This window comes from Equus quagga, chromosome 9 (genome assembly GCF_021613505.1).
Source record: "Equus quagga isolate Etosha38 chromosome 9, UCLA_HA_Equagga_1.0, whole genome shotgun sequence".
In the NCBI taxonomy this organism is placed as follows: domain Eukaryota; kingdom Metazoa; phylum Chordata; class Mammalia; order Perissodactyla; family Equidae; genus Equus; species Equus quagga.
The window spans coordinates 81170446-81186126 of NC_060275.1; positions in this window are offsets into that span (position 1 = coordinate 81170446).

A 15681-nucleotide genomic window follows, 5' to 3' on the forward strand; every position below is an offset into this window, starting at 1 on the left:
TGGTGGGTCCTACTTTCTGCTTCACTTGCCAGGAGACTGAGAGGTGGGCCCCATCTGGACCTAGAAAATCAGGCTTGGGCATGCAAGGAGTCACCTTCCAATATGACTCTGTGGGAGCATATATATATATATATGTTTCTGTGCCTAGTTCCTGATACAGCCATCCCAAACCCTTGTAATTTCCTGAGTGAAAAGTGTGTCTTTTATTCCATTGACGTGACTCTAGGCTGGCTTCTGGAAAGCTCCTGGATGAAGGTTGGTCACCAGAAATACCAAGCCATTAGTAGAAGCTTAGAATTTTCAGTCCTACCCCTTACTCTGTTGAGAAGGGAAATCGGTTCAAAATGGAGTTAATGATTGATCATGCCTATATGATGAATCCTCTGTAAAATCCCAAAATTACAGGGTTCAGGGAACTTCCAGGTGGGTGAACACAACCATGTTCCAGGAGGGTGACTCATCCTAACACCATGGGGACAGAAGCTCTTGTGCTCAGGACCTTCTTTGAGTCCTAAATACATGTTGCATTTCTTTCTAAGATCCTGGGGGTTGTACTTGATTTCAAACTTTCACTTTTCATTGCTATTGACATTCGCTATTATACCTCCGTATGGGGTGGATTGATGGGGGTGTTACATGAACGTTCTCCGTCCTGTTTACTATGCTTTGTAGGAGTAGTGTGAGCTTTTGTTTGAGTTAATTTGCTGTATTCTCCACTGAGGACAAAGGGAGTGAGCATATTGCTGTAAGGCAAAACATGATTGATCGAGTGGATGTAAAACAAGCCAAGAGTTGCAGTCCTCATGTGTGTAATAGGTTCTGCCAAGTGAGGGTCAAATGGAAGTGATGCAAAGTGAGAGAATGGTAATGACATTAAGAAATAATCTCTCTATTTTTGTTTTCTTTAATGGCATCAGCCTGCATCAAAAGACTTCAAAGCACATAGAACCAACGAGTCAGAAATTACATTGTAATTACATATCCATTATTCTCATGTGAGCTCTTGGATCATGTTCCACCAGAGATTTTTCTGAGACATTTTTATGAATAAATGGAAAAGCATTTCTGACAGATAACAAAAGTTTAACAACTGACTTCAGAGACATAGAGAGCTGGAAAGAGCATTGCTGGAACTCAGTGGCTTTTCTCAAACTCATCAAAGAACTGAGGTTATAGGACAAACAACCAACATGACTTCTAGAGAACGACAGGTGCCCACAGGAAGAAACAGGAACTCAGCCTGTTTACTTAGGACAGACACAGACTGAGTAAGTTATAAGCCAAAACAAAGTTTAAACTAGAAAATGCTGACAAACTGAGCAACAAAACAAACAACCAAGTACTGGATTATAACCCAAAGAATAAAATAAAGGTCCATGAATCCATACTAATATAAATAAATTATTGACCACAAAAGTATATTACAGAAAAATTATAAATAATAAACAGCGATACATAGGTGTAGATATTCCTGACTCCAAGAGATGGAATTTAATTCCCCTCCCCTTGAGTGTGTACCAGATTTAGTGATTAGCTTCTAACTAATAGAGATTTGAGAGAGAAAAATGCTAACTTTACAGTGGAGAAACCTGGCAGGTACCACTCTAACACCCTCAATGGTGAGTCATGTTGATATCATGTACCCCTGATATGATGCTAGAAAGGGCATTCACCTCTGTGCTCGACTTTCCCTAAACCATAACCCCAGCCTAATCATGAGACGTTATCAGAAAAACCCAAAGTGAGAGATCCTCAAAATTGAAAAAGTCATGTAAAACAAGGAAAGACTGAATCCGTGATATGAGGACGACTAAGCTGATACATGACTAAATGCAATGTATTATCTTTACTTGAATTCTGAAAGAGACAAAGGACATTAGTGGAAAAACTAGTGAAATCAGAATAAAGTCTGTAGTTTAGTTAAGAATATAGCATCAATGTTAACTTCTTAGTATTAATAGACGTACCATAGTTATATAAGATGTTAACATTAAGGGAAGCAACTTCCAAAAGTCATCACTCCTATCATGGCTATAAGAAAAATCTGGACAAATTGGAAATCAACAACTTTTCTTGGACTCATCAGAGAACTGAGGTAACTAAATGCCACCCTGAAATTTGGAGAGACAGCACATCCAGAGAGACACAGGAGCTAAGATCTGTCTACCTGTAGCAGGGGCCATAGACTGGTAGAAAGATTTAAATGGTAATTTTGACAAATTGCTGGATGCTGAGTATGACAAAATGAGAGCAAGAACATCCTGGGGGCCACAGTCTTGGGGGCTTTTCCTCCAGGAACCCTTATAGTAAGGATAGGGGTGTGGGGAGAAGAGGTGTCAGTGGGAGGACATCAACCATTTTGAAACATGCCCAGAGCTTTCTATATATATAACAGAAGCTTACTCTCCAGGACAAAGGACTTGGCCAGAGCACAATTCTGAAATCTTTATCCCAGCTACGGGAAGTAAATTCTCCCCCACTTCAGCTCCCTGCATCCCTCCTTTCTCATCTGAGGGGGTGGGGAAACTATCAACAGAGGATAGGGCTTCAAGGAAATAGATTGGGGATGCTGTGGCCAGGGAAAGGCGTAAGGGTGGGGGAAGGAGCTGTGTCCCTGAATGAGAGTCAGAAACACTTGTGAAGGCCACAACCCCAAACAGAGGCCAACTAAAACTGGGACTTACCAAAATATTATACGGTGCTTTCCCTCTTCCACAGCTCACCAGCACACCAACAAGTCTCCAGCAGAGTAAGAGCAAATCACAGCCAAAAGAACAGACTCTCTCTGTGGAGAACTTAGGGAAGCCCAAAGTCAGGAGGGGAGATGCGAACAAGGACACTGCAGGAATCTGGAGCCTCTGGCACCGATATTACCACAGACATTAAACATGGCCCAACTGATAAAGATCAGAAAGTTGGATCTACACAAAGGAGGAGCTTCCAAGAAGGAATTAATGAGGGTACAGTGAAATTATTTAGTTTTCTGATTCTTAATTGATCCAAAAGATAACTGTTTAAAGTGATAATAGTAACACTGTGTTAAGTGATTATAGCACATGGATACGTGAAATGAATGACAACAATGTCTCAGGGATGGGAGGAAGGAATTAGGAATATTGTTCTAGGGTCCCGGCACACATGAAGTGGTGTCGTGTAATTTCTAGGTGGGCTTAGATTATTTAAAAATGCATAATGTAAACTCTAGGGCAACCACAGAAATATATAAGGAAAGAAGTATAAATGCGACTCCAAGTGAGGAGATAAAATGGAAAGACTAGGGGAACTGGGAACTGGCTACACGGAACTGTCTGTACTATTTTTGCAACTTTGCTCTGATTCTAAAATTATTCCCAAAGTAGTAGGAGTTCAATACTTTCCATAAGTATAATTACTTAATTATGAAACCGTCTCTTAAATAAAATAATGGTGCATCTCTTGACCTCAGTTCTTGATTTTTGAAAAGGAAAGTAATAGCTCCTGGAAAAGTGAGCACAGACATAGAAGGGAATAAACCATTGATGCATGCAACAACCCGGATACTATCCAGGGAATTATGCTGTGGTAGCCACCCTGTAGAAATAGGATGGATTCCCACTCAAAATGTGGTTCAAATGTTGATACTGATGACACAACATACATATCAAGAGGGTATGAAAACGTTTATCACTCACATAACATTGTTTTCAGGGGACAGCGAGGCAGGCTTCCCAAGCAGGCCCAAAAACGACTGGAGAGAGCAGGGAAACGAGACTGGCTTGGGGTGTTATTGCGGTTAGGAGGTGGAGCTGAGGTGAGGGTTCCTGCACATGGCAGGGGCTCACATGGTTTGAATCTCCCACCTGCCCCAAAGGGAGGAGAACTCAGACTTTCTTATCAGCTTGCCCAGATGTGGGACAGAAGGGGAAGAGGGAAGCTTAAAAGCCACCAGCAAAAATTAAAAAACGGAGTCAGACTCTTCATTACAAGTGGTGAGGAAAAAAAGCCAATCCCAAAGGGATACATACTGTCTGATTCCATTCACATAATATTTTTGAAATTATGCAGCTTTAGAAATGGAGGACACATTCGAATGTTAGTGGTTGCCAGGGGATAGGGATGGAGGTGGGGGTGAGGGAGGCAGGGTTGTTATAAATGGGTAACATGAGGTATCCTTGTGGTGTCAGCCTCTTGACTGTGGTGGTGAATACACAAATCAACACAGGTGATAAAATTGTGTAGAACTTACACACACACACACACACGTGAGTATAAATAAAACTGGGGAAATCTGAAAAATGTAGATGGATTGCATCAATGCCAGTATCCTGCGTGAGATATTGTACTGTAGTTTTGCAAAATGTTACCATTAGGAGAAATTGTGTAATGGGTACGTAGGATCTCTCTGTATTAATTCTTAAAACTGCATGTGAATCTACCATTATCTCAATAAAAATTTCAATTTAAAAAATGCTTAAATTACAGATGGGGAGTAGATTTGGATTACAGGACACTCTGGAGTGGGAGAAAGAGTAAGGTTGAGTGAATGCTTCTGAACTGAGCCAACTGCCTGATTCCCACCACCAGGTCCTTATAAAGTCATCTTCACCGATGGAACGGCCAGCTGTGGGTCAGACATCACAATTATCATTAGGACCAAAAGCTGGGTAAACTTTTAGAGGGACTACCTTGGAAGTACAGACAAAGGCAAGACAAAATTGAGAAGAGGCCTTTTAATAATTTGAAAACTGATCATATTTACAACATATGGAACAATAGCAGGAAAACGCTCGTGGGGGAATTACCTAATAACTATCAATGTAGGGATAGCATCTACAATTCAGTCATTCTCAGATTTTTTCAGTGAAATGTTCCCTAACCATGAGGAAAGTAGACCTATATATGGATGAGAGCCTGGTGTGCAGCCAGAGGCAGTCATCTCAAGCCTGAAATATCTGTAAAATTTACATAAAAGTTGCATTATACTCCAGAAGAGAGCTATGTTTATTGTGACATAGCAGTATTGCTTCCAATTTAAAAATTTTAGTTAAAATCCTTTGAAATATTAAGCAGTTTGAGCAAAACTGACCTCCAGGACGAGGATTGCTCTATGGCCCAGGCATACATACATCCCTGGCACGGAGCACCCCACTGTGAGAAGCATAGCTCTACATTTTCTTAAGACATTCAAATTAAATCTTTCTTTTAAAAAAAAATGTCTAAACTCCAACATTGAGTCTTTGCTCAAATGATCCCTTCCATCTGGAACACTTTTCCTAGGTTTTCCCATGAATCTCTCTCTCTCCCTATGGCATAAGTCCCAGGTAAAACACTACCTCCGTGAATCTGTCTCAGATTTCCAGTCAGGATGTAGCTCCCTCTTCTCTGTATTCTTAAGCCTACCTCTATTTTACTTGTTGTCCTCTCACTTAGATGCATGAGTAACTCTAAGATAGAATGTGTGTACAAACTTAGTAACTTAGAAACATGGTGGTCGGGCCTGGCCTGGTCTATCTACACTTCTCCCCGTAGGTGTTCTCATCCACTCCCATGGTTTTAATAAATACCGTCCAAATGCGGAGGACTCTCCAATTTATATCCCCACCCCGTCCTCTCCTTAACTCCAGACTTGCATACCCAACTGCCTACTCAACACATCCACTTCCTTGCCTAATAGACATTTCATACTTAACAAAATCAAATTCTTGATTCCTCACTCTGCCTGAAACCTGCTCCTCCTCGAGACTTCCCATCTCACTCAAAGGGGGCACAATCCACCCAGTTACTTCAATCAGAAACATCAAGAAGCCACCCTAGACTTTTATTCCCCATCATGCTGCCCCTATATTCAGCTCATCAGCAAGCCCTGTCAGTTCTTCCTCCCAACCCATCCCAAACTCGCTGTGGACCCAGCGGCCGTCATTGCACACCCACACTATAGGAATAGCTTCCAAACTAGTTTCCAGCTTCCATCTCACCCCTTATCAATCTGTTACCTGCATAGCAGTCAGTGATCTTGTGAACCAAATCATGTCACTCCCCTGCTTAAAACCCTCCAGTGAATTCCTATTACAGTAGAATAACCCCCAAACTCTTTACCCTGACTTCAAAAAGTCCCCTGTTTACATCTTAGATTTCCTCTTGACCACCCCCTTTACATTTTCTCCACCTTTCTAGCCTTCTTTCTGTTCCCAAGATTCCATGCCTGTTTCCACCTTCTGGTCTTTGCTTTAACAGTCCCATCTTAGGTGTGCTTTTCCTTCTGCTGGCTCATTGCTTGCTGCTGCTTCTTGACATTCAGCTCTTAGATGGTACCTCCTCAGAAAGGTCATCTCAGGCCACCCAATCTAAAGTCAATACCCAGTCATCCTCCTGCCTCCTTAAGTTATCAACATGGCATTTTTTGTTTGTTTATTTATTGGGTAAAATATATATAACATAAAATGTACCATTTTAACCATTTTTAAGTATGTAATTCAATGGCATTAAGCGCATTCACAGTGTTGCACAACCATCACCACTATCCATTTCCAGGACTTTTTCATCTTCCCAAAATGAAATTCTATACCCATTAAACAGTAACTACCCATTACCTCTCCCCTCCCCCCACCCCGCCCCTGGCAACCTCTATTATACACTCTGCCTTGACGAGTTTGCCTATTCTAGGCGCCTCCTATAACTGGAATCACACAATATTTGTCCTTTTGTGTCCTGCTTGTTTCACTTAGCATGTTTTCAAGGTTCATCCATGTTACAGCAGGTATCAGAACTTCATTCCATTTCAAGACCGAATAATAGTCCATTGTATGTATACATCACATTTTGTTTATCCAGTCACACATCAAAAGACATTTGTGTTGTTTCCACTTTTTGGCTATTGTGAAAAACGCTGCTATGAACATGGGTGCACAAACATGTTTGAATCTCTGCTTTCAATTCTTTTGGGTCTATACCTAGAAGCGGAATTGCTGGATCATACGGTCATTCTATGTTCAACTTTTTGAGAAGCCACCATACTGTCAGCATGGTATTTTAAAAAGGTGTTTATTTGTCTGGTCCACTGGAGTGAAACCTTCATGAGAGCAGGGGCCAGGTCTGTCTTTTCCATTCCTGCATTCACAGCACCTAGAACAACATTTGGCACATAATGGAAACTCAAGTTTTTGTTAGATGAAAGAATGAAGTGAGTCCTCAGTAACTGTTAGTGTTCTTTCTCCTTACGCTCTACTTTCCTTACACAGATCACAAGCTCCTTGAGGACAGGGCTGGATCTCATTCATCCGTCTAACTCCAGCACTTAACACACTGAAGGCACTCAATAAATCCTCATGGAGTTGAAGTAAATCCCCATTCTTAGCTTGTAGTTTGGTTTTCTCCATTGAGTTCTGTAGATTCCACCTGATGCCTATGGATGAGTAAGGATGGAAGACTTCCCTCTGGTTTTTCAGTGAGCCAGGAAAAGTGCCCAGTGAGGCCCACACGACAGTGACCTCCTCAGCATCTCTGACTCTTTTTCTCTTATCCTTTTCCCTTTGGTTTCTGGCTTCCAGCATTTGCCAGAGCAAAGGAAGCACAAACAGCTGAAAAACCTGTTAAATTATATCATCTGCCTCTGGGAATTGAGGCATGCTGGCTGGGTTTGATTTAAAAAACCAAAACCTAGGATTTGAGTCTTGGGTTCCTATAAAATACAAGTTTTGATATCCCGAGGCTTCCTAAAATTTCAAGTAACATTCCTTGGATTAAAAATTTTAATGATTTTCAAATAGCTCTGAGCCTGGTAATTCTGATTACACATGCCACATATAGGTAAATAATATATTTTGCCACTCTATATTGTATATAACAAATTACACACACGCTAAATACTGCATTTTATGTGTAGTAATGGGTTGGTAAATGGAGATGGCTAAACCCAAGTGAACAATGCCCAAAGGGCACCTGTTACCATTTCCATGGATTTTTCTCCCCAAATCCTGCCGGCCTCCTTTACTATTAGAAACTCTTTATTTCAGCCAGCAGTGTTTGAGGCAAAGGAGAATGAGAAAAACCTCCTAGAATCTCAACATGAACAGACTCCAGAAGCCCGCCAGACTGCGACCATTTTCCCAGTGACCCCACTAATCCTCCCCACTATCTCCTGCCCTCTGTATTGGAGCCACTGCCCTTTACCTAGGTCCTGCCTCCATAGCCTGCTGCCAGCATGATTCCCAGACAGGCAGACGCAGGTCTTCAACATTTTATTATGGAGCCTCAATCACACTTCCAATTCTGCATCTCCCCATATTTAAAAATCTCCTAAGTCTTTATCACTGCCAGGACTCTGCCTCAGGGGATGGCAATTCTGGTAGGGCCATGATTCTTAGAGGGACTTCGCTCCTATAGAGAGCACTATCTGACTCTTGTGTGTGAAGAGGCTGTGTGAGATTATTTCTATCAAAGGAAACACTGGTTTCAGAAAATTGGCAAACAGCAGCAACAGAGAGAAGGGAGAGTTGTGTAAAACTCCGGACATGACTTAAAACCACACCCAAAATCTCTCTTCAAATTCCTAGTTTCCAATGTGCTCTCTTTTCTTTAAAAAATAGCTTGCAATTTTTTCCTAATCATGTGTCATTCTTATTACCTCATGGACTGGAGCAGGCAGCTGAGGAAAGAGGAAAGTGGACCACATTTCCCCTGACAGATCAGTGGGGAGGAACTGAGCAGAGTGAGGGAACGGTCAAGGGGAGCAGAGGGCAGAGTTGGAAACCAGAGGGGAGGATGATCTCAGGTGAACCTCTGCCGTGTCTCTTCCCCCATCGATCCTCAATGCCCCCTCGCATTTCTGGCACTGCTTTCTGTTACCAACTCTTCTTGAGGAAAGGCTGTCTAATGTGAACAGGACAGAGGGGTGGTCAGAGCTTTCCTGTCAGTCCAGGCTGCTCCCTGCCCCCAGGCTGCATGGAGGTTCTGGTCTAATGGCAGGACAGAAATGCCTTCCAGGATGTCCCAAAGAAAGAGGTAAAACAAAGACTGACCCCATGTTCTCTCACTGCTGGAGTCTAGCAAACACTCAGGCCCAGAAGAGAGATGCAAAGGGCTTCAGAGTGCCTGGCACATCTTGGGTACCCAATTCATATGTGTCGAATGAATGCACAGATGGATGGATGGGTGGATGGATGGATGGATGGATAGATAGATAGACAGACAGATAGATAGATAGATAGATAGATAGATAGATAGATAGATAGATAGATAGATGATGGATGGGTAATAGGAAGTTTCCATAGTTTATCCCTTTTTGACCCATTCATCTGAATCTGATCTAGGGCCCTTTCTGGTCACCAGTCCTGGCTACTCACACATACCCAAGTACTCTCTGCCCTGGGAGCCACTGTAGGAATGGGAGGGGAAGAAGGCACAGCCATTCCTATTGCAAGCTCCTCCCTGTGATGGTTGCAGTGCCACAAAAAACTGTGCAAAGGGTAGAGCAGATGTTATCTGTCCCATTGACAAATAAGAAAAGTGAGATGCAGGAGGTAGACTGTGACTTGCTAAGGCCACAGAACATGCAGTTGGTGGCTGTGGAAGTTCCTAGAACCCAGGACACCTAAACCCTAAGCTGGAGCACTCTCCTATAACTGGCTTCCATCACCATGGGACCAGAGCTAGCGGTGAATATGAACTTCTCTTCTTCCTCTATTAATCATCCAGGCTCCACTGTCTCCCACCGATGAGTTGGAAAAGAGCTCTGTTCCGCTCGTTGTCCTAACGCAGGCAAAGCACAATGAAATTAGCCAAACAGGCTAGACCCAAACAAGTCCCAAGGTAAGTGAAAGCCTTTCTTTTTGCTTCCAGCCTCTCCCAGGTCCCTTCTCCTCCATCAGGAATGCTCTCTTTATTCCTGAAGAGTCTTTTTGATAGAGGTAGCGGGAGAAAGAGAGCAAGAGCACCGGCCCTCAGACAGAGGGACAGCACTGAGAACCTCACTCATGCTGTTATACAATTCCTTTTGGAAGTAGGACTACATCATAAGAGAAGTCTTATACTGTGTAAATGATTTTATCCTCTTTTTCACAGGCATTTGCCTTATAAAAGGGGAAGACCAAGATTCTGGAATGGCCCCATAGCAGTGATGTTGGCATCACCCAGGAAAGAGAAAGGACCTTGGAGGTCAGAGATCTTTCCAGCTGGTGGTTGTCACCTACTCTGACCATAAGGCCAGTCTAGTAGCCAAGAGGAGATTTGGGAGGGAGGAAAGGGAAGAAGGCTCCACCTGCAAGATACACCACACTGGGGATTGTCATCTTCTCAACTCAATCTCTCTGACATGAGCCTAGTTGGAGAGGGGGATGGAGGGAGAGAAGCGAAAACACTTCAAGACAACTCAGAGGACCTATCTTGCTTTCTGAAATCAAAGCCAAAGTTGACAACATTCTGTTAAGAGAAAAGAAACAGAACACGGCCATGAGTCACTGATTTCTTCTGGATTGACGCTGAGTCACAGATTCTCTCCTACCTCTCCTCTCCTTCACCTTTCTGGAGGCCGTTTGCTTGTGTCTTATCTCTTCTCCCACATCAAGAGACTCTGGTTGCTTTTCACAATTCTTGGCTCCTGACCAAAGCTAGGTGGAATGCACCCCGCTGAGAAAAGTCCTCTCTGAGAGCTGAGGACAATCCCCTGCTATCCAGATGCCTACACCAGGAACGGGTTCTTCTCTCCCCACCCGCTACTCACCCCCAGCCTGTGACAACAGTGCCAGCGCCTCATGCCTGTGGCTAGCCTGACCGTCCCTTGCTGCCTGCTCCATGGGCCAGTTTTCTTTGCTTTTTCTTCAAATTGCCTCACAAGATTTGTTATTAAATTTTCCATGATTTTAGTACCACCTGCTGCCAACAAATATGAGACAGGAATAAATATTTCACTGGCATAAAGTTGGCCGACAGCTCAGTCTATGTCACTGAATTTCAACCAGGGGTTTTATTAAGATGGTTTAAACCCCAAAGCCAGTTAATTTGCCAAGTTGAACAACTGATCCACCTATTTTCAGAGTTAAGAAGCTGTAATTTGGGGCCAGCCCCATGGCCAAGTGTTAGGTTCGCATGCTCCGCTTCGGCGGCCCAGGGTCTTGCTGGTTTGGATCCTGAGCGTGGACCTGGCACCACTCGTCAGGTCACACTGAGGCAGTGTCCCACATAGCACAATCAGAAGGACCTACAATGAGAATATACAACTATGTACTGGGGGGCTTTGGGGAGAAGAAGAAGAAACAAAAAAAGAAGAAGATTGGCAACAGATGTTAGCTCAGGTGCCAATCTTTAAAAAAAAAAAAAAAAGAAGAAGAAGCTTGGAGGCATGCCTGAGTACCCTATCTCTAGAAGTAACTTAGACTTCAAAAGGGAGCCCAGGATGTCTGGCCAACCTGACTCCAGACTCGTTGGCCACTTTTGAGGTTTTTTTCCTAATAGCCTTGTGTCCAAAACGGCGGTGCAGGGCACTCATTCATTCCTTTTATTTCAAGTTCTTGGCAAATATATCCTAAATCAGTAATGCCTAAACGTATGTAATTCAAAGCAAAAATACAATGTTCAAATGTCCTCTGTGGAGTATACAGTAGTTGGTGGGAGGTGGGGGTTGGGGGGAGGTTAGAAGTCTATAGTTCAGAACAAAGAGCCAAGGTGTTGAGAGTTTAGTCACAATTTTATTAAATGAAATTATAATGAGGGGCCAGGATACAGTCTCCTTACCCAACTCTCTATTTTTTAATTTTACTGAAGAGTAATTTTTTTTTTTGAGGAAGATTAGCCCTGAGCTAACTACCACAAATCCTCCTCTTTTTGCTGAGGAAGGCTGGCCCTGAGCTAACATCCATGCCCATCTTCCTCTATTTTATATGTGGGACGCCTACCACAGCATGGCTTGCCAAGTGGTGCCATGTCCACACCTGGGATCCAAACCAGCAAACCCCACGCTGCCGAGAAGCGGGACATGCGCACTAAACTGCTGCACCACTGGGCCGGCCCCTGAAAAGTAATTTATATACAACAAAATTCCCCCATTTTAAAGCGGGCGTATGAGACCACCCCCACATTCAGAGATAAGCTAGAGGGACCCAGAGGACAGCACGTCATTGTACTCTAAGCCAAGAACTTTAGGTTGACTTCTTACAGTGACAAAGTGAGGAGGAATCCATGTGCAGCCTTTTGTTTCTTTTCTTTCCTTTTTTTGTCTTTTGTGCAGCCTTTCTTATGCTCTCTCCTCCCATGAGGATCACACAGAGCGTGCTCTTCCCCAGGCAGCAAAAATGCAGCAAGATGTGTGTAAAGTATAGCGTTTATAGCCCCCAAAAGACACGTCCATGTCACCCTCATCCCTGGAACCTGGGATGTGGCCTCATTGGGAAAAACTGTCTCTGCAGATGTAATTAAATTAGGGCTCTTGAGATGAAGAGACCATCCTGGGTTATCAGGGTGGGCCCCAAGTCAAGTGACAAATGTCCTTATAGAAGACACATAGAGGAAAGTGAGGTGCAGAGAAGAAGAGGTAGAAACGTGACCATGGAGGCAGAGGTTGGAGTGATACAGTCACAAGCCCAGAAAACCACTAGAAGCTGGAAGAGGCAAGGAACAGAATGTCCCCTTGAGCCTCTGGAGGGAGCGTGGCCCCACTTTCACCTTATTTCCAACTTCTGGCCTCCAAAACTGTGGGAGAATAAGTCTCTGTTGTTTTAAAGCCACCCAGACTGTGGGACTTGGTTGCTCTGATAAGATGCAAGCAAATGACAACACTGGTGTCCAATCTGATCCCCAGGTTCAAGAAGTAGTGCAGGGCCCAACAGATGCACTCATCTCACTAGCAAGTGATTGTGGTTATTTAAGAATGAAATAAGAGTAACTTTTTCTTTCAATTTATTTGTATTAGTTTTTCAAATGGCTTCTAAGTTGTTAGGACACAGTAAGCTGTTTGGATGCAACTACTTCATAAACAGAATTTTTAGGCATTTCTTTTGGCCTAGAGACACTGTGAAGAAACTACTGAGCCAGTGTGCTGTGAAACAAGAAAGTGCGGGAACTTCTGACACTGAGTACTGGGGTCAGAAACCCAGGATCCCCGGATTTTGCTGCTCTGCATCCCTAGCAGATTGCCTTCTTCCACGTGGTCCAAGGGGAACTCAACTACGAAAGGAGAAGGACCAAAGAGGGCCACACTCCTTCCTTCTAAGGGCACAACCTGGCAGATGGACTCATCACATTTGTTCACAGTCCCTTGGCCAGAATAAAGGCACGTGGCCATGCCTAACTGCAAAGGAGGCAGGGAAATTCAAACTGTCCCATAGGCAGCCATGTGCCCAGACAAAAACTGGGGGGTTTATTTAGTGCACACAAGAACCACAGAATGGATATGGGGGGATAACATGCAGCCTCTGGCTCAGACCACACACATGGAAGGCATGGAGTGGTGTGCCTCCACTCTCAATAAATGGTGATGTCGTCAACAGGAATATTAACTGCTAAGTGGACGGAAGGACAGCAGCAGGCTCTGGGAGCAATGAGGGCACAGTGAGAGGGGCTGGAGCACTGGCGGCACCAGCAAGGAGAGCACGTGATGTGTAGGCGTGTGTAGTAGGCGCCATATAGCAATAGGACATGAGACTTTTACTCTTTTAGTTTTGCTCTTTGCCTTTTGGAAGTTATTGACAGTCTTCAGTCTATAGAGGTAACAACATGAACTCACCTTTGGAACACAACCTTGTGTTTGGTAAGAGTTACTCTCTGTTCCAGGGAAAGAGTAATAGATTATATCTTTGGCTTGACCAGGACCTATTACTTACATACTATTAATGCCCTTCCCTAAACACTTGCTTACATGCCAATTTTAACATAAGAACCAACAATTCTCTTCTTTTTTTGAGACTTGAAATTATTAAAAGATATTGGATGGACTGAGGTAGCCTGGACCAAGACTCGATGACAAGGTAAAGCAGCAGGTTCTCAGACTTAAATACCTCCCTGTGAGACTGCAGGTCGGATTAGGGGCTGGCTGTTCCACCAAAATTTGGATTTTCAAGGGGAGTGCCTGTCTAGTTGGGTGAGGGTCCAACTCTGCCATCCAGAGTCGGGTGTCGTGGGCTTCCTCCCTAGAAGAGAGGCTATGCAGAGAAAATCGAAATGGTTTGCCATTAACCATGTAGCATACTCTCCTCCTCCCCAGCAGGGGTCCCTTCCTCTGCTATGTTTGCAACACATACATGTATGTCTGTTCATGAGTCACACCCTCTATCTCCTATGCTCCTTCTCTCCTTGGTTTTGCTGCTGGTCTCACAGAGGGGCGATAGGGGCAAGCTACACCCTACAATAGGTCTGCCCCTTATTGTCCCCACAGCATCATCTCACCAGACGGTAGATGTAAGTAGTTGCTAGTGAAGGATTTAGAGGTGGCTAAAGGATGTTTCATGTAGGAGACCCTACAAGCTGGCACTAAATCTAGCCATTTCCAGAGTCCAAGAGAAAGGAAAACAAAATGTATACAATTCACCCCCCAATTCCTAATTCTACTTCCTGTCCTAAGGGCCATTCTCCTCTTGGAGAGGGACCCTTAGAAAGCTTTCCCTGTAGGAAAACCATTCCCCTCTCTACAGGGGTTGGATTTCCCATGGACTATGGGAACATAAGCTATGTGTTACCATGTCCTGTGGATTATGCGGGTGGGAGAGGAGCATCCAATCTATGAATCACTCTCTTAGAAGGCTCATCCTTGGCAGGGGACCTTTGTTTATGCCCCTTCTACAGTCACCACCTTACGGTATAACATGTGACTCACTCTAGGGACACTCTCCAACCAACCCCACACAAACCAGACCTTGTAAATCACTCAGGGCGGTCATCTAACTCAGGGGAAATCCTATGTCCCTTTATTCAAGATCACAGATGCCCATGTGACAGAAGACCAAGAGGGTGGGACCAGGCCTCTGTGGCTCCCACCCTACCCCATCCACCCACTTCAAAAGGATTCACAACTGTTGAGCCCTCTTGCTAAATGATCCTCTGCGGCCAATTCCCCACTTAGTCCTCCCAAGCAGAAAGAAGACAGTTCATCAGGACCTCTAGATCATCATGTTACCCTTTGACCTTCTTCTCACATTTTATCCATGGAGTAAAAGGCAAAGGCCTCAGGCACACAGTCAAAGAAATATGCCGGTCCCCATAGCATGGCCTGTCTGGCCCAGGAAATGCAGCCTCACATGACACCAAGGCATTTCCACAGGACAGTGGGATCAGTCTTAGTGCTACAGGTTTGGTCACCTTCCAGGACCACCCATCATGTGAGGCAAAGCTCTGCCTCCTTACTCTTCCGGTGGTAACTATTGGAACACATCCACAAACCTCCCAATTCTAAAGATGAGAAACATTTTTCCTAAATGCCATCTAATCTGGGGGCAGCTTTTTGTCATTTTGCTGCTATTGTTCATATTTCTGTGCTCCGAACCATCCCGCATCGGCCTTCAATGCATAAAGAGCTGGCCCATATTAATCTTTTCAAACAACAAGGCCATGAACGCCAGTGGCCACGCTCCAGCTACACAAAGACCTGACTGAAACTTTGAAATCATGGCTTTTTCACCTTGGACAAGATCAAACTCTTAGGTGAGATACCCTCCCCTCTTTGATCCATAAGCCCATTGGGGGTTACCTATGGGCTTATTATTACTCTTGACCCAGAGT